At 39.5% G+C, this 27,028-nt stretch overlaps 1 protein-coding gene across 2 annotated transcripts in view; it reads left to right on the top strand.

The window, feature by feature from the left end:
* The window catches only part of VSNL1 (visinin like 1), an 86,252-nt gene that overhangs the window by 11,974 nt on the left and 47,250 nt on the right, over positions 1-27,028 (top strand). The window lies entirely within an intron of this gene.

Genomic DNA, 27,028 nt, shown 5'->3' with positions numbered 1-27,028 from the left:
GATTTGCTGAGGGATGACCACATCTGGGATTTTAAAAAAATGAAATGTGGGACCAGAATTTTTGATGAAATTCTGTGTCCCATTGGACTTCTGGTGAGACACTGGTGTGCCCCAGTCTGTCTGGGCAATGTCTGATGGCCCCAGCACCAGGTGATCTATGCTTCTGGAAGCAAGAGGGGGAACAGGACATCAGCCTGAGCTGAGCTCTCCCTCCAGCCCAACCCAGCCTTTCCTGGCAGGGCTGTATGGTCACATCTGGTAGAAAGGGAAGTTTTCCCTGTTGCCCTACTTTCCCCTCACCCTTGCCTATTTTTATGTGGTTTACCTCACCCAAATGACCCTTTTTTTTCATTTTCTGGGTAAAGAAACATGACCAGTTTTTTTCTTACCCACCTTGCACATGGCCACACAAAGCCTGGGATATACACAAGACAATAGGCAAGGAGTTCTTTCCAAAGCTGAATAGGGTTCTTTGGAGAGTATAACCCTTTTTGGCAGCAGAACTGGATTGTGTCAGATTAAACCCAGTGTGTAATCATCCCATGGTGCAATGGGAGCAGTACAGTGCCGTGATCATTGCCTGCCTGTGACCTGTTCCTGAGGCTTGTCTTTCCTTTCAGCTCTCTGAGGTATTTGGTAGGAAGCTAAATATTGCAATTTAGTTACACTGGCAAACTTTATAAACTGTTACAGGAGCAAGTGCTTGTGTGTAGTTGATGAACTAATTATTTAACAAAATTATTAAATAATAATAGTAAGTAACAAGTAATAAAAATTATACATATTTCATACCTTACATTTATATCTTTAGTATCAGCAGCAATCTAATTTTGGAATGTTTATGAAGTGGAAATAAGCAGGTATTTGCATGTCTCAAGTTTCCTGTGCTTTTGCTGGTGAGATCTGTTGGATGCTATTGTGATAATGATGATCCACTGGGACTAAATCTGATGAGGAGTGAACTGCAGAGCATGGACTGGGCTCTTTAAGTAGATAGTGAGGAGGTGCATCTCTCTGTATCTCTGGGTTTTAATTACATTTGATTAATTACATCATTATATTGCATTTACATTCTTATGTCAGTTTTAATTATTAGTTTAGCCACAGTCCTTGACATATTTTTTTCTTTTTAGGCTTTTGCATTAAAAAATACAGGTGTCAACATGCTCATTGCACATGCATGCAAGATTGTCAAAGTCGTATGGAAAAACAGGGTCAGACCAGTTTCTCATTTGCATTTGAAGTTGTCCTTTAGAAAGAAGCATGAGCCTGACCTCTGTGCTTTGTACCATACAGCTAAATGGTAAAGCTCTCCTATAATGTACAGACAAATTCCATTTTAGACAGGTTTTGTAGCTTTTCCGCTTGGACATTAGCATTACCTGAAACACAGTTTGACTGTGGGTGAACAGAAATGCGATGATTTCTCAGTACAATGCAGGAAACAGGCATAACCACTTGCATTCTGCTAAGCCACGGGTTGTGCCTGAGATTTGTAACTGCAGTAAGCCTGAGATTTGTAACTGCAGTAAGCCTTGGCAGGAGTGGCTATTATCTGCTCTTGCTTGTTTCAGAGGGGCATGGGTGTGACAGTGTAAAGACAAAGACCTGGTAAAAATAGTGGTTTTAAAAGTACTAGAGCAGAAGAAAATGAATGGTATGTATTTTATGTGCAATGATCCATAAATTGCATGCTTCCTGTTTTTCCTTTGAAAAATCCCTTACTTTGGTCAGCTGTGGGTGATCATTACTTCTCATTTATTATTATGGCAAAATATTTTAAAAATTCAGTAATTTAAGCACCAGTCTTGCTGGATATAAGCCAATTCAACTCCATCAGACTCCATCAAGTTGTTATTAAGTGTGCTATACAAGTGCACGTTATGGAAGACAAAAGAAGAAAATTTGTCATGTGTAAGAGTTGGTTGCACAATTTTTTTTTCAGCACGTCAAGATTCAGGAGCTCATACAGCAAACTTTCTAGCTTAGGTGTGTATTCGAAAAGTAGAACTGCAAAGTCTGGTTGTTCTTTAACAAACAAACTTGCTAGTTTTACTCTGCTCCTGTAGCAGACTATTCAATGGGACTTTTTATCACCCTAAATTAAAAATCTAAATATATGGTTCAGCTGTAGTGGGACTTAGCTTTAGCTGGAATAGCCCTGCATCCCATGGCTAGCTGAAAAGGCTCAGTCACTTGATACTTCACTTACCTTTTCTGCCAGAAGCACTTTGACAGCACATGCCCTAATGTGTCACTGCAGTATAACTTGTTCCCAGGGAAGCAGATGAACAAGCAGGGAGGAAATTATCATCCTGCTTCTCTTACCAGGCAGCTTGCATCGATTAGTAGGCTAGGTTGCTCCCTGCACTCTGGCATTCCTGCAAGGATTTTCCATATCTATCTTCTACTCAGCCAAAATCCAAACAAGCTGCAAATAATGGAAAAGCAGAATATGGCTAGTGGGAAGTGGCAAGCAGCCCTTCCTATGGTGAGCAGTTGAAGTAACTTTTCAAAAAGATAATGATAGGAATATAGTCACTAGCTTACTCAACCTGTCTCAATTTTTTCTCCTAAGTTTTATCAGATGATTTCTTCAAGTTTTGTGTCAGGTATAATCTTCCGTGCATCTGTATTGCATATATTACCTTATGTCTAGACTGCTTTTGACTGGAATACAAATTCTCTTGGCTGGGAGTAGGTGGTGTGGAGTAAAGAACAGAGGATGCTGCTGAGGTCCTGTTTCTTCATCTGGTGTGGGCACAGCCAGCCAGCATCAGGTGTCTGCCTTGGGCGGGTGGGGAGAGCCGTCCTGGGGACAAGCCCAGGAGCTGGGGCAGTTCTGAAATCCAGTGCAACTCAACTCAGCACTCACCATTTAGTGACAACTGGCACCTGCCATGAGGATCCTCCAAGAGAATGCAAACCTAAAGACTGCACAGACAGCTTGAATGATGACCCATTTTTACCTAAGATATAAACATCCCACATCAGTTATTCCCAGGTCACAAGTTCACCCTTGTGTTTTCCTGAGGTCTGTGTGAACCTTGGAGAAAAGCTTTCGTGCTGGGTCACACACAGACTCAGGATATTGTGCCATTACCTCTGCTCTGTAAGTTGGCTCAGGGAGAGCCTAACTTGCGTTTACCAACACTATTCATGAAGGAATTTGCAAATCTACCTCCAACATTTGTTCAGAACCTCCATATGGTCTAGTATAGAGTATGTAAATTTATAAAGTATTCAGCACCAGCTGAATAGCTGTGTGGGAATTTAGGGATCTGTGGGGATTCTTTTAAAGTAGATTTAATTTAATTTAATTATTTAAAAATGATTCTATAACTCACTGCAGAATCTTTAACTCTTTTGATTATTTTTATTTCATAATTCTCCTTCCAGTGTGGAATGGTTTGGAGTGGAACAGATTTTTCCACTGGACCAGGTTGCTCAAAGCTCCATGCAGCCTGGTCTTGAACTCTTCTAGGAACTGAACATCCACAACTTCTCTGAACAACCTGTTTCACTGCTTCACCACCCTCACAGTAAAGAATTCTACTACTGATAATCCATTATAAGAATTAATAAACAATATGAAATTTATTACTGTTAGAATCTAGGTCCATGTATCTTATACTTTCTGTAAGGGAGGCTTTATTGCAGCCTTCCATTATCAAAAGGGGTAGAGCTGCAGAAGTTTCTACAAGGGGATGGGGTGATAGGATGAGTAGTGATGACTTTAAGCTGAAAGAGGGCAGGTTTAGATTAGATATTAGCAAGAAATTTTTCACTATGGGCATGGTGAGAAAATGTAATAAGTTGACCAAAGAATCTGTAGGTGCCACACCCGAGGAAATGTTCAAGGCCAGTCTGGATGGGACTTTCAGCAACCTGATCTAGTGAAGGTTGTCCCTGGCCCTTGCAGAGATATTGGAATTGGTTGATCTTTAAGGTCCCTTCCAAGTCAAATTATGTGATTCTATGAAAAATGAAGGCCCACATTTTTGTAGTGAAGTGAATCACATAGAGAAGTTCTCCTGTTCCTGATGTTCTTTGAGAAATGCTATTCCAAAATAGTTCCATGTAGAAGTGCAATTAGTTTAAGGAATTATTCATTGGAAACAAAACTGTATTAACAAGATGTTTTTCTGAAAATTAAGGAAGGAATGAGAATGTTGTCATGTTTAATTTCTCAGGAGTGCCTTAGTAGTTCATATCCACTACTGATTTTAATTCAAACTATTGTTCAAGTACAGGCATGTTCATAATGATTAAATCATTAGAAGTGTTTGAAGGAATTACAGAAACTTGAAAAATGCCAGTTACCAAGGCAGTAAAATTAGTTTTCTATATGTAAGAATAGAAAGCTAAGCCTGAGACTGAAGCCACAGCTCCATAAATGGTCTTGCTGCACATCATGTTCCTAACCACCAAATCCAGGATGCAATTACCTGGCTTTATTAGGCACAAAAGAAGGGCTGTCCCAGGAAGAAATTACCTCAGAGGTTGGAACTAAGACAAAACTTGATTCTGGGAAAGGTGTGTTTACCTTTCCCAGGGTTTCCTTGCTGCTCCTGAGGCAATTGGTGGTTAATTGGTGGTTAACATCTCCATTTTGTCTCAGTGGCACAATCAGTCTCCTTTCTTTTCCCAAAAGCTCAGCTTTGTCCGAAATGCCACTGTGTGACCCGTGGAGCTTGCTGCTGCTGGTAAGCAAAGCTTGATGGACGGCATATGCTGTTTCCAGGGTGTAGGGAACATTAGGAAATACTGACAAGATAGATCAGTGTGATGAAATAAATAGTATTCTCCAGCTGCTCTTTGTCTTACTTTGAAAACATTACTTTTTATGGCCACAGATTTTCCAATGTGAAACACTGAATACAGTTCAGGACCAGCTTTATCTAGGCTTTCACTGGTCCTTAACTCCAAGAAACTATTTGGCTCCATGTGCTGTAATGGTGTTAGAATTAATTCTGGTTTCTGACAGAAAATCACCGTGCAGTTAGTGTCTGAGGCTGCTAATGTTAGTGCTGCATTAGAGATCCACATCAGCATTTTTGATGCAGAAATAACTGTTGCATTACATCTCTACCTAATATTGTATCTCAAGAATAGCATTTGGGGCACATTTAATGGTATTTGGTTATCTAATAAGTGCTCTGTCAGAGCATACCACAGGTATCTAGGTGGTGGATATAGTGTTGCTATTTATATCATAGTGCTCTACAAATATTAATAACCCTGTGCTTCAGAGTGAGCTATAGCCATAAACCTGTAAAATAACTCCCCACAGTTCATCTTGATAGTCTGTTGAAATTGGACTGCTCTGACTATACCCCCTTCAGGCTCACTGCCAATCTCATATTTTATCCTGAAATTCCGCAAGGAGACACTCAAAATAAACACTACACTAGCAACTGCTTGAATTATACTTAAGGCAGTAGCAAGCATTGGTTTCACTTTAGCCTCTCTGTGGCTTTCTTGAAAATCCATGAAGTTTGACCTTTTGAATACATTTTGCTCCTATTTATCTCCCGTGTTGACTGCAGTAGGAACTGATTGAGCATAGCTGAGAAGGGAATGGGTATCTCATAGATCCTAACCTCTTATGACTAAATTATCCCTGTTAGTCCCACATTGCCCAGCACCAGGAACTTTATACAGTGCATATCTCCTCACTAGCTTGCTTTCAGCAAAAATGCAGCTATTAGATTTGCTTTTGAGTTTTTTCAAGGGGGAAAAAAAAAAAAAGGTTAAAATTGCAGTATTATTCCAGGCACCATTTCAGAGATGTTCAGCTTTTTGTTCTGCAAATGCTTTTTCTCTGCTTCTTTTGAAAAGAGCTGATCTTGTAATTCACTGTTAAGGCCTAAAGGTGGTCAAAATAGCCCGTCACCAAGGTCAGTGTACCCTTGAATCAGACAGGTTTGCTAATTTAAAGCTTCAGTGTTTTTCAGAAAGTAGTGTGTTTAGCAAGAATAAAAAGGTAGAATGTGGGATTGGGACAATATGAATGTTCACACATCGATGCCAATGAAAGCAAAGCTTACAGGTCTAATTTTAGGCTTTTCAGCCTTGGTATTGTTCCTTACAGCACAATTATTTTCCATATGATACAAAGTGCTCCTTTTTTTTTTTTTTTTTTTTTTTTTTTCAAGTTTTATAAACTGCTTTAGAGAACAAAAGCAAGGACAAAGTGAGAATATGTCATGGTTGAAAGCAAATCAAAGAAGCTTAAGTAAGGCTGAAGTTAGCGATGATTTCATGCCAGCTCTATATTCAGAGGACAGTTCTTTAAGAAAAACAAGAATCTTGAGAAGCATTTCACAAGACCTGAGGATAGAGTTACATGGTGTCTGAACTGGGACCCTTGGCTGTGACTGGAAGTGCTTTAACACATTTAGTTAATTTACACTGTGCTCAGATGCCTGGTAAGTTAGTCCTCTTTAAAAATGTCAAAATGACCTGTGCTGTCTGGAAAAGTAGGAGACTTTCAAGGATACTTACTATCTCTTGGTGCTCTAAGCATTACAAATGCAGTGAGGATGTCACAACTAATTCTTTATGTAACACCAGACAGATGCTGTTTTCTAAAGTTAACTTTTACTGATGCATTAATAAAAAGTTCTTTTATAGAATTATAGAAGCATAATACTGTAGAAATGGTTGTATTCTTTCCTGTAGATTAATTGCCAATGGCTGGAACTAGTTGATACTAAGTCATTCCCCATGACAGTGTCAGCAATGGTATTAACCTGTAAAAAACACCTTTGAAAATCATTGAGTTAGCATAGTCCCCATTTTTCATCTAAGGGAAACTTATTATCTGAATGAATATATGACATGGTTCAGAGAAATCAGAGAACATTAATCTGTGTGATTTTTTTTAGTAAATCTGCTGTTTAAAGAAAGAGTTTCTCAGGAGGAGTCTGTGCAGGTAACATTGAGCTGGTGTTTTGTCCTACAAGTTCAGCAAAGGTCCACTCCTGTCCCCGGGCTTCACCAGCCAGGCAGTGCTGAGGTTTGGGTCACAAGGTGTGAAGTGCAGTTTGGCTGAAGGCTCTGCGGTTGTCCCCAACTGGGAGAGCCATCTCAGCCTGAGCTCTGAGGGTACAGTGTTTTTTTTCATGCCTTTCTAGCTGTTTAGGAGTTAAATGTTTAGTCTAAACTAATTCCGTAGACTTTTTTTGTTGGTCAAACAAGAGTAGCCATTTCCAGAGAGCAGTTAATCCCAGTCACCTTTTATATGTACTTTAGGCATAGAATGAATTGCTTCTTGATGGATTGGGTGCCTGTTTCTCTCCATTGCACCCTGGAGCCTTGATGACTAGTTTAGATTAGATATCCAACCTCTAATGGCTACCACCTAGGTAGAAATAACCTGGATTAATCAAGTTCTCTGCTACTGACAATAATAACTTCCCTGTTATTATTCTGTGCATGATTTATGGATGCTGTGTTGGAGGAGAAGAGTCTTCTCTTGTGTATCTTTGCAGTTATTTCAAATGGTTAGTCATTAATGGTAGAGTTGCTCAGTTTTCTGTTGTTGTCTGGTCATATGAAAGTTTTAAAAATTGTGGCATTTTTTAATTGACTATAATCATTAATAATATTTAAAAAAACACTAATTCTTCTTCATGATGAAACAGATTAAGTTAAAGGCTGGGTGTTGGATGGTTTTCTGGATTCTGGCCAGCTTCTTGGAGTCATAAATCAATGTGGCTTTTTTCAAGTTAAGAGAAAAAAATGTTTCTAAGAAAGTTTGGAGCACAGATAGAGAAATAGGGTGGGAGCATGACATTAGTGAAGAATAAGCAAACTGTCAAATATTTGGAGGAAGGCACTAATTTGAACTTTAATATGGTAATTATTTGGATATTCTGGAGATTGTAGCTCCTCAGGGCTTTCCCATGCATGTCAGAGCTAAGATTTTTTTATTTTTTTTTTTAAACAGACCGACATGGCAAGCAGAGCAGAGGAGTAAATTGAATGCTCCTCTTAACTCTATAAAAGGTTTTTCCTAGATGTTCTGAAAAGTGTTGTTGGGTTTTGTTTGTTTTTTTTTTTGGGGGGGGGGGTTGGGGGGGTGGTGGTGGGTTTGGTTTTTTTGTTTTGGTTTAGTTTTGGGGTTTTTTTTTTTTGGTTTTTTTTTTGAGAAGTATATAGTTAGTCTTAAAAGAGAAAGTACAAATGCTAGTGACATGACATATCTGGCCTCATTCATTGCCTTTCTCATTTTTATTATATCCTTTGATCAGGGGCAGACTGGCATCAGCAACAGTCAGGTTCATTTCTGCATTTGTTCTGGGAAAAAACAAACAAAACCAGTTTAAGCTTCTGCTGGGAAACCTCAGCTCTCTTCTTCAGTGTATTCTCCTCTGACCGGTACTTTAGGGGAGATTGGATATTGTTTGCCCAGCTGTGAGGGAAATATTTGTATCAGTGTTGTCCTCCTTGCTGCATCCACACCTCTCCACCTGTAAATCATGGTGTTTCTTTCATGGCTGTCTTGGGTTTCTTAGGCTTTACACAACATAAATCACTTAGCTTTACCATCTACTTTTTAACATAAAATGCTCTCCAATATTTTAGAGTTCAGCACATGCTGCATCTTGTTTCTGTGCCTCACATTCAGTCTCTGCCTCTCTGAATGATGCTGACAGCCCTGCTGGCAGCCTGGGCATGCATCCCTCTGCTCTTTGGGAGTGGTTGTGTTATCTTTGTGCCAGAAGATGCCAAGACTGTTTAAATGTCAACAAGATGTTGCCCAGATTAATTCCACTGTATCTTAAACAAGCATACCTGTTTTTTTTCCCTTGTGTATCCATCTTGCATGCTATGAACATCACTGCCCTCACTGCTTTTGCTGATGAAAAGTCAGAGAAGGAAAGGACAAAATAGAGATAAAATACCAGGGTTGATGAGAATTGGCATTGGAGAGGGAGTAAGAACCAAATAGGAAGGTAGGAGGGAAGGAAGGTGGGAGAAAGAGTCAGGATGAGCTGGTACAGATTTAGTGGGACTGGCTTGGCAAGCCAAGGACCCAAAAGTACAGGGTAAAGATTGGACAAGGAAGAAGAAGAGGGACAACATGGGCTGAGACTTAACTATAAACTGATAAACTGCTTTTAACAGCAATCAGTTTGCTGTTATCTAAGTGTCTGTCTCACATCAGAGCCATGGCAATCCTGTGCAGGCATTCTTAATGCTAAGCATATCTGCATAATAAAACCAGCTTAGCCTATATTTATTGTGTGTGTACATCTCTATATGTGGTGTTGTTTCTCAGCAACACTTACAGCCCATCCTTTTACCAGGCTGCTCAGGCACGTGCTGTACCACACTGTTAATGTGCCCTCACAGCTTAGCACTCATGGTTACCCAACACTGATATAATACAGGATTATTTACAGGCCTGGCTATTTTCATGAAGAATCAAATGCCAACCTGAATTTTCTCAGGTTTGCAGTGGCAGTGGGTGAGAAACTGGGACCTTCAGACTGTAAAGAAGTGGTACCACGTGAGACAAGGCATGGATTCACAGCCTTATGATGTTCAGTGTCTGGCCTGCTTTGTATGCTGGTATTGTATTCTTAGAAGGTAAAGGTGACAGAGTTTAAGTTGCATTTTGAGCAGGGAATGCAGCAACTAAATACTTGAGATGAGATTTGCATAGCTATTTAGGTACCTAGTGAGATTTCTGAAGAGCACTCAAGCTGCCGGAGGGACTCTTGATACATTTGTACTGAACGTCACCTTGATTTACTTGAATAGAAATGAACCAATGCAATTAGGCAACAGTACCTACATTAGCCAGTGGTCCACACCCATAGAAGCACTTACACCTTTTTGTAAAGCTGGCCTTATCTCACTTGCCTTGAAATCTACTTTTTCCTTTCCAAGATATGCACATTTCCCGCAAAAAATAATAATAAAGATTTTTATAAGCAAGAAAAGAGATTTTCGATCCCTTTTCTTGAATCTATTTCTTGACACACACTCACTCCATTCTTGCTTGGTCATAGTAACAGGGCTATTCTGATCGGAAAGATAAAGGGATTGTTTTTCACCATGAAAAAGCAGATTTCCTGAATACCATTTGTTCTGTACTCTCTTTTGTCTTGGAGATTGAAAAATATCACTACCAGAAGGCCATCATTTGGAGCCTTGTTCACTTCCAGAGGCCGTTCTATAACAGGTTCTTTTTATACTGAATCTTTTGAGAGTAGTTCAGGGGAGGAGGAAAAAAAAATTAAAAACATCAAACCTTGCTACTAGTATAACGAGCTTAAACAGTTTTGCCTTCTGGCAGGGAACTTGTCTTATATTACGTCCTCTGATTTAGTAGGTGTTCCAAACTCCTGGAAAGCGCCACAATAGTTTTCATGATGCTGGATTCTGGGGACTTGGGGATTTTTTTTGTTGTTATTGTATTTTATTCTGCTGTTTATCTTATGCCTAAACTGCAGCCTTAATTTATTTTAACTTTTCTTCTGTGTTGTCACACCAGAGAGAATTAACAGCTCTACCATTTAAAGTAAGCAGGACCTGATCCAGCTGCAGGCTTGGTAGATTATCTGTTGCTTTCAAACTTTGAATCAAGACCAGGTGCCTATCTAAAAACAGTTGTCTTGTTCAATGAAAAATATTGGAGATGAACCAGGAATTTGAGTGTGAAATGATGCTTCTTCTGCCCTAAATGATCACCACACTTCTTCCTAGGTTGTTAAAATACAGGACTCTATGAAATATTTTATCAGGTTTTAGCCTTTAATAATAACAATATGTTTAAGGCATTTTCTGTCTATTTTTAAATTTTCCAAGTTATTTGTAGTACTAATATACCCATAATATGGTAAAAAGTAGTAGACGTAAAACCAGTTATCACACATTTTTGCAATTTATGGAGAATGGGAAAAAAAATGAAAAGTATCCATAAATGACTTGTGGAACTGACTAGTGAAGTGAGAAATTTGCGTATGATTTGAGATTACTCATAACTATTGGATTTAAATCTGACTATAAATTACTGCATCATGATTATAAAATACTGAATATTGGGAATATAAAATGTAAAGTGGATTTATTGGCAATAAGAGGAAGACAATGCATGTGGGACAAAATGCATTGATGACTGTAACAAGTAGAAATTGGGAGAGGAAATGGAAGTCAATGAGGCTAGATCTCTGAAATTATCAATTCATATCAAAGAGCAGCTAAAATATCTAGGAACTACTATGACAGTAAAAATGTATTCTATGTTATAAGCATGTGGAGTATTCCATCTGTAATTATAGTCACGTCTATGATAGATAATTAGTAAATTTGTAAAAAGCCTAGAAAAAGGGAGTAAAGTTGTTTAGAAACATAGGCTGGACAGAGTCTGGCTATTTCATGTCTGATTAGGAGCAGGTGAATAAGAAATAGTCACTCTTCCTCACAGTGCCAGAAAAAGGGTCACCAATGAAATTATTGCATAACACTTAATTAAATTACGAAACTGATTTCCACAGGATGTTGTGGAGACCAAGATATAAATGTGGCCAAAAAGGGATCAGACAAATTCAGGAAAGCTAATTTAATCAGTGATTATTAGACATGATAGTCTGGAGAATCAATGGAGAGAGGACAGCACCTCCAAAGTATGACTCATTCCATCCTGGGAGAAGTGTCTTAGATGAACTTGCTGAGTCTCTACCTGGAGATGACTGTATTTCTATTGGTCTAAATTACTAGCCTAGCACGGATACCAAAATTTAAGAGCATTAAAGTGACCTGATTTAAATCCCACCATAGATGCTATTTCCCTGTACTAAAGATGTGGGGCATTTTTGCAATTAAAAAAGCTGTGGGTGCAATTCAGTGGTGAAAAAGGTGTTTAATTATAAAGAAAGATTTTTTTCCTATTTGTCATTCAAGATATTTTTGTTCTTTCTTACAATCAGTTTAATTTGTGTGCTTTATAGCAGAAGTACAATAAATAAGAAAGAGCTTATATCATCTCCAAAGAGATTGTATCATTCCCAGCCTCTGGAATCATTAGAGAGAGCAACAACCGTATTTTATATTAAGCCTTTTGTCTCCACATTCTCCAGCGATGAGTGAAGTAATCATGAGGTAATGCCAAGCAAGACAGTGTTTGATATTTCTAGCTTTCCAGATTCTACAGACTTAAATAGTCCAGGGTAGCTGCCAGTGCAGTTCCTGCTTAGTATCATGATTTGGAATAAAAATATTTCACCCACTGCTGTCTCCTGTCACCTAGGAGCAGCAGTTGCTGAGGACGGCACAGCCACATGAAGGCTGTCCAGGCCCTTTGTCCTTGCCTGTTACCTCCAACAGTTCCTCTCTCAATTTGGAAAGATCCACCTTGATGGGCTTTGGCAAAAGCCTCGAGGTTGTCTCTGCAAATGCAGCTCTGATAGAAAATGAAAATGTGTTTTTGTGGTTACTTTTCCTTTCTCATCCAGCTCTTTGTAGTTTGATTCCACAGACCTCAACTACTCCCATGGACACTTCAGCAACAGGGAGCCCTAACTTAGGAAAGAACATCCTGCCCCTGAAGAATTAGTTATATGTCATGCTTTCCAGGATTCAAAGCCTACAATAATGCCTTTTTCTTGCTTGTATTTCTAAAATACTTTCCTCAGCGGGTCCTTATCTACCAAATGTGGACAGTGAATCAGAACAAAATTATATTTTCCTAGACAATTTAATGGAACTGTAGGCTGATATTTGAGATTTGCAATTTTGAGATCTTTGGAAAGATTTCTGAGTCAGCTTGTCTGTGCTTAGCAACCTCCATCAATTGCTTTATCTTGGTGGTTAAACTGAAGGAATTAAGACAATAGTTTTTGTGAATTTCATAATAATTTAAGTGTTTATATAGCTTTCATTTGTTTTCTTCTGTATTTTTGTCTGCCTCACCACTGGTTTTTTTTCTGGTTTGTTCAATGTATTTCTATGGCCTGTCCCAGAGCTGTTCATTTGTGGCAGCTTTCTTTAACGTTGCTGAAGGAGTTCTTTACGCACTGGTATACCCGAATCAAAAATGTTGTTTACCATTTTATGTCATCACCAAAAATATAACTCCTGAACTCTGTGTCCTAGAAAAACAAGCATTTTGGAAAGTGATCTGAAAAATAGGCATCTCTTTGAACTAAAAAAGCCCAAAACACAACAAACTTGTTGTCGTTTGCAGGATGAGGCATGGAAGTTGGATGGATGATGTGGTACTACAAATGTGTGGTGTGCTGTACTGGTCTCCTCTGTATTCTCCTCTTTTTCAGTATAGATTTTATTATTCTTGGCCATGGCAATTGCTACTGGAATTTAGACTGTATCTGCTTCTGTTTTTTCTTTTTGCATACCTTTTATTATTTCACAAAAGAAAAAAAAAAAAGTTTGCACACACATGGATTCAGCTGAGCAATTTATCTGTTTTATTAGCACAGTGACAAGTAGCAGTTTTTATAAAAATTTATTCCTGTAGAGCTCTCATTGAAAAACAGTTGGAAGGAATTGTTCCAATTACTTTTACTGTATGAAATGATGAAATTGTGCTGTCCTTTAGCATGAGAGGCTTTCTCTCTCTCCCCTCCCTGTCTCCCTCTGGCATCTTTTAACAGAAAGACTGTATGTTGTGATTCATATTTGGGACCCTATGGAATGTTGTATGTTTTACAGTGGAATGTATGGAATGTTGTATGCTGTCTTGCAGAACCACTGTACTGTATAAATGAAGTCAAAACTAGAAGAAATAGCTAACAGTTTTCCAATGCTTCACAGCTAAGATTTACTGGGCTGTATTTGTAATTAGTCCTTAGTTATGAAGGACATACACGAGGCTCAGGGGTTTGCCATTAAGGTCATGAAATAATAATGAGGTTCCTGTACTGGGGACATAGAGTCTCCTCCGAGACAGCCAGCATTCCTTTTGCTTTGTCCTTTTTGCTCATTTTGCAGTTTCTATCAATATTAATGTTGGAATGCATTCTTTTTTCCTCTCAGTATATAACCTTGCTAGTAGCTCTGTCATCTGTAAAAATACTTACATTTTGCCATGGAGGAGGAAGGGTTTGTGAGGCTCATCTGTATTATCTGTGAGTGATTTCAAAGTGTTACTAACATGTGTTAATTAATGAGGAAACGCCAGGTAACAGTTATATGCACTATTGCTTTTTGATGCAGGGCTGGCTGATGTAATATTGTCAGTCTGCACTAAAGAACTCATGTGTTCAATCTGCATTAAAGCCATATTAAAATTTGAATCAGTTTTGTGCTTTATGACAGAAATTGGATTGGTAGGTCTGGAAAGGGAATTTCCTAGAGCAGGAAGCACAGTTGTCAGTGAATACTTCTAAATTCAGTCCTGGTGGGACAATTTCAGTTTCATGCATTCCCAGCTTTGACCTTTTTGCTTCAATATCCATTAGGGATAGTATTCAAGGTTGAAAAATGAGATCAGCTGTGATTTGGATCTCTTGTGCATTATTCTGTGAAATAGCAGATAGGACTTGGTAGTGTTGGGCTAATGGTTGGACTTGATGTTCCTTAAGATCTTTTCCAGGCTGAATGATTCCGTGGTTCTGTGGTTGGATCTATGCACAGGGACAAAGAGCAGGTGAGTTTGCAGCTCTGCTTTGGGCACTGCTAACACAAAACACGTGCCCTCTTTGCTGGTTGGGTCTGTGCTTGCTGAAGTGGGCAGGGAGGCTCATGGCTTGATGTCTAACACAGCACTGAACAGCAGCATCAGTGTGTTAAGCAACATCAGAAACACCTTATTTCCCTCCCAGCTTTCAGATGCTGCCTGCATTGCATAAGTGGGGATTAAGGGATGGCAAGGATTTTTCATAGACTCCAGAGGGAGAGCCTTTAGATCTAAGCTTGATGAATCAATTTCAGTGAGCAAAGTTTCTCTGCAATGGCTTTTCTCTGCTATAAAATCAGGGCACTGTGGCATTTAACTTTTGGGTTCAAGTTGGTGGTGGGGGTTGGTCTCTTTGCACAGGTGGCAAGTGACAGGGTGAGAGGAAATGGCCTCAAGTTGCATTAGGTGAAGTTTAGATTGTATATGAAGAAAAGTTTCTTCATTCAAAGAGTGGTCAGACATTGGAATAAGCTGCCCAGGGAAGTAGCAGTGTCACCATTCGTGTAAGTGTTCTAAAGGCACATGGATGTGTCACTTGGGGATATATATACTAAACCTAGTGGTGAGCACAGTGGTGCTGGGGTAACAGTTGGAAATGATCTTTGATACTTTTTCCAAGCTAAAAATTCTGTGATTCTAAGTTAGCTGTCTAAGTCTGGAGGACAAGATCTTATTTGGCTGATCCATCTGTTTAAGCAAAGATGTCTTGTGGCACCTGAAGGGACCTAAGGTGTCTGAGACATCTCCATGGGACACTCTGTGTCTCAGCACCTGAGTTGACTAAGTTGACATAATAGTGGGTACTTGTTAGGGCATCTTATCCTTGTTACTAACCTGCCAGCTTAGACCCAGATTGAAGGAAGTAAAATGTATTTCAAATGAGCCATCCAACCACTCTAAGAAGATTTTTTACATTTATTCCAAACCATAATGTGAAAAGTGATGAAAAAACCTCGCATTTCATAGTAGTACAAAGAAAGAATTTTTATGTGGAAGTTCTACGTTAGGGAAAGCATTTAGCATTTTCAGGATTTCTTCTGGCTTTCTGTCATAGTCAAGGCTACTTCTGATCGAATTTTAGGTACCTTTTTCCTGTCCAAGCTGTGTACGTGATTCATCTCTTCAGTCATTTGTATGAGTAATTTTTGATCAACCCTCAGTGTCCAACTCAAAGGTGTAAAGCCATTGATTTCTTCCTGCAGAATTATGATTCATCTTCTCAGTAATATATTTCCTCTGCATTTAATCAGGCTCCATCTGAAGCAGTCACAAGGGATAGTTCTGACGATTCATTTATAATGAATTTGGGGCGAGCGTTGCGCCAGTGGATCACTAGCCACAATGATACAAATGCTTTATTTGGACTTTGAAGGGATTTTAGTAAATAAAAAGCAGTAATCTGCTTTCCTGCTAACCACTGCTGTTAACATTGGCCATAACAAAGCCATGTGGTTTTTAGAAATGTAGTGTTTAGCCCATAGGTCAAAATCAGCTCATGTACAGCAGTCATGGGCAAAAGCCAGGTAACACCAGGGCCTGGGGTGCTCCTTTTCATGCAGAAATGGAATGGAAATGAAGGTTTGAAGTGGTCTGTATGTGTTAGCTTATATTTATTTCAGTTATCACAACACTATACAGCATGTGCTGATATCACTGCTCAGAGTTTTACTCCATCCCTTGTGAATCCCAGTTGTCATCACAGGACACAGGAGCGTGAACTAGATGAAAAAGAGACCTTCTCACTGCTGTGCAAGTTGGGAACTGAGAGAAGCCACTCTGAGCACTGATCTGGCTGCTGTTACTCCCTGCAGACTGGAGGAGGGCCACAGTGCTCACCCTACCTGCTTATCCCCAAGAATCCAGAGCAGTGAGACAAGGCCTTGCACCACTGGACATGGCTGCTAAAGGGACCCTGTTGGATAAAAAGGGATATTAGAGATGAGTTGGAGAAATTAATATAGCATTTAGATTGTCAGAATGAAATTTGTTGCAAAAGAATATTGTATTTAACAATAATAAAAAAGATTCTTCTTAGAGGCCAGGACTTTACTTGGTTAAGAACTATATTGAGGAAAACACAGGAAATGACAAGGGCATAATGAAACAATCCTGCACAATTTGCAGTTCAGCTATTTAAAACTATTTTGGTTTGTGGAGGCCTGGAAAAGAGTAGAAGAGAGTTTTACCACTGCTATGATGGAAGTAAATAGCGTTGTGGGAAGGATTGCATTTGGTACACCAGCATGTTGCACTTGCAATGACATTAATCACCCCTGAATAATTGTTGTGATGCATAGGAATAGCAATTAATTTTGTCAAATGTATGTTTTTCCTAGTGAGATCAGGAAGAGCATTAGGTTATCCACTGTCAATGAGCAAGGTGGGATTTTTCTTGCGTTACTTTAAGCATTTAGAAATCCTGTTTCATTCCAAGAAGGTTTACAGAGCTGCCTCTACAAGTGGCAGAAAGAAAGAGACGCCTGCTGATTAATTCTGTGTTAAAATACACATGCATATATTCATCCTGCCTCTTTCAGATGTCTCTCTCTGCACAGGGTGAATCACTGAAATTTCTGGCCCTCTCCATTGACTGCAGAGGGACCAAAGACAACTGACTTTTTAAACACCAAAGATTTGATTAATCCACCTTTGTAGAAAGCAGGGCAGTTATCGTTTAAGAGTTGTGATGAGGAATATGGATATAAGTGAAGACTGAAGTGTGTACTATTGAGTGAAGACAATAACTTATGAGTCAGAGGTGCAGTCCTAAAAAGGCACCTGATGGATTCAAACTCAAATTAAAATGAGGGTGGGAGGTGAACAGTAAAAGTACTTCTTGGTAAGTGTATCAACTTAGGGAATTCGGCTTTGTGCATATCAAACAGAAGAGTAAAATGACATTTCAAACTAACAATAAAACAAACTGATAGCAAATAAGGCATCCTGTAATTTAAGTGGAGAGAAAGCACGTTATCTTTTATAGCCTTATATTATTTTTATAGCGTTGTTGCAGAATAAATGAATATTTATTTATAAACAAATTAAAACTAAGAAAAAAACCTGTGCATTTATGTAAATGAAGTCAAGGCAGTGGCTAAAGTCTAAAAAAAACCTTATCCCCAAGCATGAACCTTCAATAACCTTTATCTCAAAGAAAAGCAGCACTTTAATTTGTGCTAGAATTGACAGTATTCTCTACAAATTGACAAAAAAAATGTGTATCTCAGGCAGAGGAAATGTTGATACAGTTTGGCATAAAAAATTAAATAGTTGTTTACAGTCTACACAAACACAGACTGGTTCCAGAACACTGGAACATACTCAGGGAAGCTATAATGTTCAGGCATGCCCTGTCAATCTTCCCCCCAAAAAGAGATGTTTACAGCAACTATCCCAGAAAAGGTGCAGTACTGAGTATTGGATAGATCTCTGACATATCTAAAATTGTATAAGCCACTCTTGACATGCAAGGTTCAGAAAGTGACCTTTGTGTAATGCTGCTGTATAATTTGCTCCAGTGGCCACTTTTAAGCAGTAACATCCACGAGGTTACAGATGTCTCATCTTATGAGGGAAAGCCTATTGGAAACCATATTCTAGAATAAAACCTTAGGGAAAGTAATCAAAACCTCTCATATTTCATATAAGGTACAAGACAAGTTTGTTGCAGTAATCAAGTCTATAATGTTGGAGCATTAAGGAAAATTAGGTGATTGCAATGGTGTTCACCATATGAATTATTACAGGAAGGTAAATGTTCTGCAGGCATTTTAAGATTATTATTTACTAGAAGAAAATTTACTGGACAACAGTCCACTAAAGAAAATACTCATTCCATTGCTGAAAAATCAGTCTTCCTCCTCAAATCACACCTCCTTGTTACTTACTGATCATCACTGTCTGTAGACACTGGACCAATAGCAAAATGAAACTATGGCAACAGATTTACTCACGTAAGTGTCTGACATTCAGCCTTAACAAGCTGATTGTTCTCGTCAGAAATTAATCACTAAACTCCGTAGAACATATAAATCACTAAATTTTATTGAAGTATTGGAAAAAAAGAGGACTTGAAAGAAAATAAACCACAAACAAATGAGTTTGAGCTATGACATACCAAAGCCAAATAATGGAGGTAAGGGGGAAGCAAAAATTTTCTTAAAGACAACTGAGCATTCAGAGGCTAAGCTTTCTTCAGAAATGTGGACACTCCTCCGTGTGGTCTAAAGGAGTCCGAGAGAAAGAACAAGCAAAAGAAGGATTTTGTCCCTGTTTTTCCAAGTCTAAAACTAAATGATAGAGCCTGGAAACTCTTCTGAGCACTTGTGTCTCGTTGAACAACTCAAGTTATACTTTGTCCTGTCATCTATGTCTGCTTGTAAAGGAGGAAAGCCAGCTGTGGCTTTTTGTAAGCATTTCCCAATCCAAAGGAGAAAAGGGTGCAGAAGTGAGACCCTGCCATGTTGTTCAGACCATGTGTCTGCAGGTTTGTTTCTACCCAAGCTCCTGGCTTCAGCCTCAAGCACTGAATAGAGCCCTGCTGTGACTCACAGGGCTGCATCAACAGTGGAGCTGCTTGTGGGTCTGGAATTGCCCTTGATTTTCATGCTGAAAATGTAGATAACACCCTTTAGCTTTATTCCAGAATTAACAGAAAACAAATACATACTTTTAATGAAAAAATTCTATGTTAGCTTTCTAGTGATCTACAGAGAAAAAACCCTATATATCAGTTATTGTTATGTTAGAGCATCCCCCTGTACAGGTTTTACCCGTTCAAATGCTTTTTTTATTGCTTGCATGTAATTGAATATCCATCTCATTTCAAATGAAATTTAAAAATATATCTCTCTTCTTCTGCTTCAACCTCTTTTCTGCGTTTATTATTCAATTTGGTTGGATAATTGCATTCCTTAATGCCATTACTCTCTATTTTCCCCCATTTCTTTTACAGAGAGAGATTACAGGCCTGAATCTGATATTTGGTTAAAGCCAGTAAAGTAAACTGAAATCACTGGATTTATTCCAGTTTTTGCTGTAGTGCCACATAAATCAGAACCTAGCCTATTTTTTCATCCATAGTTTGAGATTTGTGTTATCAGCAGTAAATCATGACTGCTTCCTATTTCAGTATGGTATTACACAAACACAGAATCACAGAATGGGTCAGGTTGGAAGGGACTGCAGTGGCTCATCTGGTTTTGCTCAAGCGGGGTCGTCCCAGAGTGCATGGTGCAGGATTGTGTCCAGATGGTTCTTGAATATCTCCAGTAAGGGAGACTCCACAGCCTCTGGGCAATCTGTTGCAGTGGTCACCTGCATGATAAGGAAGTTATTCCTCATACACACGTACATGGTAATTCTTATTTTTTGGTCATGGCAGGTTAAAAACTTAAAATAGCATCCTAAGTTTTGTGTGAAGGAGGAAACTGTTCAAGGTCAGTTTTGTTTCTGGGTAAGGGAGCAACATGGCCCTGAGGTCACTATGGGCAATATAACAATATGGATAATCAATTTTCTCCCATATAACTACTAAAAGGATCTCTGCAGTTCTTGAGCCTTAGAACTGTGAAGGTTGGCAGGAACCTCTGAAGACTCTGTAGTAGTGCTCAGCCCCATCTAGCAGGGTCAGCTATTGCGGGGCCACTGTGCTTGGCATTGCCCAGCCCCATTTGGCTGTGTCGTTTGGGTACCTTCTGCCCCTGGTACCTCTGCCAGTTTCTGGCATGCAGTTCCTTGCCTGCCTTTTTTGTCCTGGCAGCAAACACCTGGAGATCGATTGCTTTCATTTTCCACTCCTACAGGTTGTCGCAGCCTTTCTTGTGGGCAAAGTGCAGGTGTGGAGCTGCTCTGTGTTTATATCCAGGGGTTCTGAGAAAGGAGTAGGAAGATGAGACTGAGCTGAGCAAGGCAGTTCTTGTCCTGTGGGAGTTTGGAGAGCTGCAGGTGCCATGGCATCATTAAGTAAAGACCAGTGAAGAGGATTGGCTTGCAGGAGAGATAGTGAAGGGAGAAAGTCCCTCTAAGCTGACTGACCCCTTTTTCAGAAGGTTTAATCATAGTGTAGGACTTATATCCTGTTAGAATCTTAAGAGCTGGTATCATGCCTCAGTGCCAGAACCTCTTCTAACATATCTTCATCTTTTGCATGTATTGGGAAGAAAAAGGGCTGTCCTGAATGGTTCCACTGTGCAAGGTATAGGACAAGGCTCAGCATCATCCCTGCAAGCTGACTTAGAAATTGTGTTAATGACTGGTGTGAAGAGGTGCTACATTAATTGCTTAGGAAAAATATAACTATAACAACTTGGGATGGAAGGGAACTTCAAGATCTAGTTCCAGTTCCCCTGCCATAAGCAAGGAACCTTCCCTAGAACAGGTTGCCTATAGCCCTGTCCAGCCTGGCTTTGAACACTTTCAGGGATGGGACATCCACAGCTTCTTTGAACAACCTGTTCCAGTGCCTCACCACCCTTACTGTAAAATGTCTTCCTTATAACCAGAGTAAATCTACCTTCTTTCAGCTGAAAACCAATGTCCCTTGTCATGTCATTACAGCCCCTAGTAAAGAGTCTATCTCCATGGGAATGGCATTCCTCTTATTTTCCTAACATATAGTTCCTTGGATACTTATTTCCTTGAGACTTTGGGTATGCGGCCGTTGTTTGTTTTGTGTGTGAAACACAGACTTTAGCTCCAGATTTCTTCTTCTGTGAAACAATAAAGGTATTTGAAGGAATGAGGCATCTGTGGGGCTTGATAGCCTTTCTATCTATCTATCTATCTAGCCTTTCATGCTGGCATTATTAGAGAAAAGGCAGTATCTGATACAGCCTGAGGAGAAAGGAACAATGCTGGGAGTTGTTAGAAGTTATAATTATCAGCACAAGGCTGGAAATTTGATAAACAGTCTGCTTAAAAATCATGTGAAAATTATTCTGCTATTGTAGATTATAGACATAGGTCTCTGCTTTCCCCAGCATTAATTGTCTGGGGTTTTGTTACCCCTATATGTGTGTATATTGGAGTCTATACACTGATGTGCCGTTTATAGATTTACATTGTGTCAAAGGCTGCAAAGACACCCACCACTGCTGCTTCTCAGCGCCTGGATCTCACATGTTGTCCCCAGGAGCCAGCACGTTCCTGTGGGAGCCTGTGGGCTGGGAGTGGGCAGAGGGGTGGGGATGAACCACAGTTTTCCTTCCAGCCTAATGAGTGCCTGCCAGCGCAGCTGAGCTGGCAAAGTGAGTGTTGTCATTTGCTTCTGGCATAGTCCACACGACTCATTCCCACTTCCCAAAGCCAGGGAAGAGCAAGAAAAACATGCACCATACAAGGGAATTCATTTGATGCACAGACCTCACGAGGCTGCAGAGGTATTGCTTGACTACCAGCTATCTTAGCTCCTGCAGAATTACTGGGAAAGTGAGCATGTGAACATGGGCAGGTGTCAAAGCAGCCAGAGTACATGGGAATAAGTTGGGGTAGCCTAAATCATTTTGGTGCTTGTGCCCAGGGCTATGAGGCGAATCTTTCTGCACTCCTGGAATCAGTGAGGGGAGGGGAGTGGCTTGAGTCACCACTACCTCTTCTCCAGAGGTTGCCTTGGAGGAGCACTTTTTCTCTCAGCTACCATGTGGGAATTTAGTGAAATTAGGCAGCTACTGTGGGCATCAAAAATAGGTAGTGTGACTGCCCCATTTATCTGTGAAACACATTTCCCTGTGTTTCACAGAATGGCAGAATCAGCAAGACTGGAGGGGGCTTCCAAAGATGCTTAGGTCCAAGTCCCCGCTCAAGCATGGTCAGCTGTAGAGGATTGCTCAGAGTTGTGTACAGTTGGGTTTTAAATATCATCAAGGATGGAGACTCCACAGCCTTTCTGGGTAACCTGTTTCAGTGTTGGCTCATCTGCTCAGTAAAGAAATGTTCTCTTACATCAAGACAGAATTTCCTGAATTTGAATTTGTGCCCGTTGCCTCTTGTCTCACTGGGCATCTCTGAGAGGAGGCTGGCTCTTCTTTGTTGCCCTCATTGGGTATTTAGACCCACACTGGTAAGACCCCCTGAGCCTTCTCTCCCACAGGCTGAACAGTCCCAGCCCTGTCAGACTTCCTTTGTATAACCAGTTCTCACCACCCTTGTGGCCCTTTGCTGGACTCATGTCTGTCTCGTTTGGGGAACCCAGTACTGGACAGTGACCTGGGGAATAGTGAGAGATGTCTCACCAGTGCTGAGCACAGCAATCACCTCCCTCAAACCGCTGGCAACACTTTTTCCTAATGCAGCTTGGAAAGAGAATGGCTTTATGTAGCTATGTCTAAGGAAAGTAAGCAAAACAACACAAAGCTGGGGTTTAGGGACATGGTTGAACATTGTTGGTACTGTCTTCTCAGTGGAATTTGGATTCTTTTTCAGCACAAATAGGAGATCTTTGGGAACACTCAGTTTCCTCTTCCTCAGGAATAGCCAGAGTTCCATTTATTTGCTCTTGGTCCCTTTGAACACTGAGCATATGCCAAGGAGGCTGAAGGGGAATGAGAGGAGGGGAAAGAAGACTGGGAATGGAGCTGTGTAAGCAACAGACTGGGGGTCTTTTGAAATCATTAAACAGCAAACAAGATTCTATAAGTCATGTTTTGCTATTCAGATTAAACTTTTTATTTCTTAGGTGTTTAGTTTAAATTTTATTTTGTGGATCTGTGCTCACACTGATAGTTTACTGTTGGCAAGCCAAATGGAAGAGGCAGACCTGATAAACCTGTGCAGGACTTGCTGTGAAATATTCTAGGGAAAACCCCTTGCCTTTGGCCAGGAGGTTGGATGGTGTTTGAGAGACCTTTTGAAACAACAGGAGCACATGTGGGACACATGATGGCATTGCAGGAAATGTATCAAACAAACAGTAGCAGACCTTAAAGCTGGAGGAGCTGCCTGGTGTGCATGGTCCATGGTGCTGCCTGGTCCAGCATGGCAAAGAGCAGGCAGATCCATCCTCATATTGCCCCTGCCTGCTTCTGGCACAGCCTGGACTGCTTGAGGTCGGGGGTTGGCTGCTTAATACAACTCAATCTTTTAAATTTGACTTTCTTATGGACCTGTAAAAGCAGAAATTAAGGTGTTACTTAATGAAATACTGGAGTGGCCTACTAAGTATTTCTGAAAAGCAGTTTTCTTTTGGATGGCTGACAGCCTTTCCAAGTGTTTCAGAAAAGTGATATGTTTTTAAGCTCAACCTTCATTGCTCTTGCTCCTTGTTGCACATCAGTAGAGTTTTAGTGTATTTCTTGATCTCTGATTTGGACTATATTGCCCCTACTAGTGTTAATAAGCATTCTTCTGTCAGAATAATCTCTCTGGGAACAGACTTGATGTTGTATTGATGCTGTGTGGCACCCACATACCTGGTTCCTTGATTATCATAAAACTCTTTCCAAAGTGCAGCCTTGCAGCTTTATTTTTTTTTTTTCCTCCTTTCTGATTTTTTTTGCCAGAAAACACAACCGAGTATGGATAGCAGTGCTTGGTTGTCACACTGCATGGTTGGAAATATGGCACTTAAAACAAATTTATAGTTGAAAATGCTAAAATCTAATAAACAAAAAAACTCTTGCAGAGTGATCTTTCCTCCTCTTGAAATCTTAGTGATTGTGCAGCTGTTCTCTCCTGTCTTTTCCTAAGGTGCATTTGTAGATTTTCACAAGGAAAAAATAAGTTTGGGAAGCTGTGATTGTAAGTTAATTAAAAATAGTTTTCATTTTAGAAAACTAAATATGTTGGCAGTAGCATACTCATTGCTAATGGGTGATTGTATTTTTTCAATAACAATAAGAGATTCAGTGAAGCTCTAGAAGATGTTAGAATATGATTAACTAGATAATCTATGTATTTGAGTTTTATTCCCAAATAAGATGGATCTCCCAGAGCCAGAAGTCTGAGTTTATATTTGATAATTATATGAGACTCTTGAGCCTTCTTGCTGACTATAATTCAATACTTTAAGAAAAGAGCTTTAAAACATGAAGAAAGAATGAGTGCTTCTAATTCCAGGAAAGCAGTGTGACCAGTTTGCTCACTCTGTCCCAAACAGAGCCTAGCAGATTATGCACCATGCTGTGCTGGACCAGCAAATAAGAGTACAGAACCCAGCAGTCACAAATTATACCTTTCTCAAATGCTCGTTTGGTTCTGTGGAAAAAATAGTTTCTGAGAGTGTTTATCAAAATGTCAGCTCTAGACATTTTGAAATGGTTTCCTTTTCTAGAGGATGTTCTGTGGTGAAAAGGCTGAAAGGTGTTTGGCACTTACTGGACAACCTGTGGCAGACAAGCAGCTGCCCAAAATTAGGGACCTGGATCACAGAGGCAAAAGCTGGTGACATGTTTCTCTGACTCTGATGATAGGTTATGTGTGGATATTTGTGTATTTATTAATGTATTCTTACACACATGCAGACCCACTCCTTGCTCTGTAGATGTTCTACAATGGGTTATGTTCACATCACTGAAAAGAGCAGAGGCAACTTTGACAGATGTGGCTGAGATTCGCAGTTCCGTCCCACATCTCTGTAATGCCAGGTCCAAGGGCTGTAAAGCTAACATGAATGAAGATAAAAAAGCTGCTGTAACAGAAAAATGGTCATTCAAAACCACCTGTTTTTTACCCATTGAGGATAATTTTTTTTTTATCTGTAAATATTGTTGAGTTAAATACTTATGTGGATATGAATCCTGGTGAAGAGTCAAACAAAAGCACATCTGACTAAATTAAGAGGGAAGAAAATGCTTTTTGAATTTATATATAGTAACGATCTAGGATAATTACTGTAACTGCTGAGTTTCTTTAGGGGTTTTCTGGGTCCTGAGCAAAGCACCTTATGACTGCAAAAGGTAACAGAGTGTAAATAAAAAGAAGAGGAAGTAAACATGCCACATAAAAAATAAAACAAAATTTTTAAAAGTCACTGGTTCTTGTAAATGCTCTCTGAGTTGAAGCTAGAGCAATAACTGCATTAATATACTTTAGTCTCATGGATTTAAATTCAAAATATGCCAGACCCCAACGTCATACATGTGAAGATGAGGACTTCAGAGATAAGGCTGGAGCAGTTGCTCTAAATACTGTAAATTACAAATCCATAGTTTAGTCAAAATAGCTGATTTCTGGACATCTGCATGTACAGTTTTACCTGTGGCAATTAACTGGAAGATTGAACTCTCACATATTTGTGATAAGTTCACCAAAATGTGTGAATGGGAGCTTGGGAGAGCCTCAGAGTAAGTTCAGAGCATGGAGCAAGTTTAGACCAGGGAGGACTATGATCAAAAAGGAGAGGAGCCATGGGGTCTTTTAGGAACAGAGCTGATGCTGCTGCCACTGTGGCACCAGGGGATGTGTTGACCACACACAGAGACCAGGAGGAATTATTAACTTTCCATCTGCTCAAGGAACATTCCCATAAAGGAAATTATATAAATATATTGATTTGTTGGAACACAACAACGTATGTCCTTCTGAGGAGAAAGAAACTTCTGCTTTGAATTAGGGGAAGATGCCAAAAACAATAGATTAAAATCAGGAATGGGTGGTGATATGGACTAGAAATCAATGCATTCAGTGTGTTGCAGTCATTAGACACAGATGCTATACTGGAGATAAAAATGGAAATGCAAAGCTGGGTTCTGGAAAGAAATTATTCATTGCTTTGCAGTTCTCTACAGGACAAGTTAAGTGCTGTCTGTCATCTGATTAAAAAGTAACTGAAAAACATCTGTCATGAAAAAAACTGTAGCAAAATGGGAAAAAGTTAAAGATGAGGTTTTCTCTAAAGTTCTCTCAAAGGACATCTTTGGTTTAATGTCAAGGAACCTGAAAGTATCTCAAAGGGCCAACATGAGCAGTATTGAAATTACTGTATTTATCTATAAGCACATGCAAATTTTGTATTTCTGTTTTATATTTAATATTTTAAGTGCATACAAAATGTATGGAACAAATGCAGTGAATATCTTCAGAGTTAATGGTGATGAAATGCAAACAGTGATGAAATGTAAGCCATCTAATGTTTATCGAATATGCATTAAATATATAAATATACACCTATTTATACATATGTGTATGTATAGATCTATATGTAGAAGCGCATAAAAATTAAATAATTTTTCCTGTTTGGTTTCATCATTTTTTGAGACCAAATTTGTGGACTTTTGCATTGCTTCCTCCCAGTGGAATACCTAGTGCTGTATGTTACAAGCCTGTCTGTCCACAGCCTTGGACATGTGAGGAGTAGCTGCTAGTGCAGCTGTCATATCAGAAGATATTTTCAAGACAGAGATTAAGAGGAATTTTGTGGACATCCCTGAATCTGTGAAA

This window comes from Sylvia atricapilla, chromosome 3, assembly GCF_009819655.1.
Source record: "Sylvia atricapilla isolate bSylAtr1 chromosome 3, bSylAtr1.pri, whole genome shotgun sequence".
Lineage (NCBI taxonomy): Eukaryota > Metazoa > Chordata > Aves > Passeriformes > Sylviidae > Sylvia > Sylvia atricapilla.
The sequence above is the reverse complement of the archived record's forward strand: the minus strand, read 5'-3'. Positions and strand labels throughout refer to the sequence as shown.